Here is a 1855-nt window from a genome sequence, read left to right on the forward strand (position 1 = left end):
AGAAATTTTCTATAATTAAAACCGCACTTTTCAATGCGAGTGGAAAAAACAATACGCATGCTGTCTTGAATTTTGTCTCTTCACTTTTCCAAGTGCGATGTGTATTTCCGGACCAAAACAGAGTAAAAACGCAGTTGTTTGTACATTTGTAACCATCTCAGTAACCACTCCATCGATTTTATGGGTGCAAAGTTATCAGAGACTAACTTTTTTGTTAAAACAATGTCATGTACACAGTGGCGTAACGCATTTGCGCTCTCATGCGGCGGTCCGCAGGGCCCGAATTCCCATAGGTTCCTCGATCAAGCACCCTGACCAAAAAGAACTTTGTTGATACACAATGTGTCTCTAACTTCGACTGTAGGGAATATCATATTATAACAATTAAAGAGAGGGAAGATAAAAAGAAAATTATATTCACAATATTATGTCTGTGAAGTGCCATTTCCAGCCATCTAAATGTGCCATATTCATAAATTTTCCTACCTCAGTCCCAACCATGGTGGGTCTGAGGTGGTATAGACTCTTCAACTGTGAACGTTCCTCCCTGGCCTCAATTTTCTGGATCCATATTATATCATTTATCCGTCGTTAAAAACATTTAGAATAGCAATGCACATCTAAAATTCCACAATGGAATTAGTGGCCGGGACCCAAAAAGGGCTCCCAGTTACGCCACTTCATGTACGTTGTTAAAATTGAAAGCGTGCACATGCAAACTTAGGCCAACATTTTTACAAATTTTAAAGTGCACAATTTCTACTATAAACGATATATTCCGTTTGTATATTATTATGACCCGTATACTAGTGTTTAATATTATCTGTATACATAGATTCCTCTTTTTCCTAATTTCAAAAAATTATAGTTAGTCAATTGAATTGTATATAGCCGTTATTAAACAATAAGTATACAGCCTTTGACACAGACAGGTCTATCTATTTCAATTTATTTAAGTAGAGATACCACACATTTACAAACTCCAATGTTATGTTGACGCAATCTCGCAATGACGTCATAATAATTAGTGGCAGATTCAAGTGGGGCTGATCCAGGCCCCCTACATTTTTCAAAATTATTTTTTAAAAATGAGGGGAAAAAGGAAATTTTTAATTAGAATTTAGTTCTGAGAGCGCCATTTCCGGCCATCAGAGGTGTCATAATCATACATTTTTCTGGCCTCAGCCCCAACCATGTCCTGTCCCATAACCCATCTATTTCGGTTTCCTCGATCCGCCACTGGTGATGATAAATTAAATAAATCCCCTTTATGTTTGTGAAATAAAAATTAAGTGGAGAAAAAAATAATTATATGCAAATTTAGCCTGAGAGTGCCTAGGTGCCATAATTATACATTTTCTTACTCAGTGCCAACCATGGTGGGTATGACGTGGTCTACACTCTCCATCTGTAAAAGTCCCTCCCTGGGCCCCCTCTATTTCAAATTCTTGGATCCTCCACTGTATTTTGAAAACATAGTGTGGAAATAAAAATGTTTTAACATTTAAAAAAAAAATTATTAAAATTGTATTCTTTAAAATCAATTAGATAGGACTTATAAAAGGCTACAGGCGTCGGAGCTTCCGGGGGCTTCGCCCCTTGGATCCTCGTTGAGGCACTATTCGGCCCTCTTGCCCCATACTAATGTATTTTTTTTACATATTGGTAAACGCTAAAATTTATGAAATAAGCCCTTGAAACCCCTAAATTGTCATATTTTCGGGGGGCTTTCCCCCGCCGGACCAGTTTCGAAAGGTTTTAAGCGACGCCCGACCACGCCCGCTGTTTTTTTCTCGTCGGGGACATCAGTCCCCCCCCCCCCCACCAATCAGGATCTTGGCACCACCACTGATTC

The sequence above is a fragment of the Anneissia japonica genome, unplaced genomic scaffold (genome assembly GCF_011630105.1).
Source record: "Anneissia japonica isolate Jap-2015-1 unplaced genomic scaffold, ASM1163010v1 scaffold2266_len499427_cov150, whole genome shotgun sequence".
Classification (NCBI taxonomy): Eukaryota; Metazoa; Echinodermata; class Crinoidea; order Comatulida; family Comatulidae; genus Anneissia; species Anneissia japonica.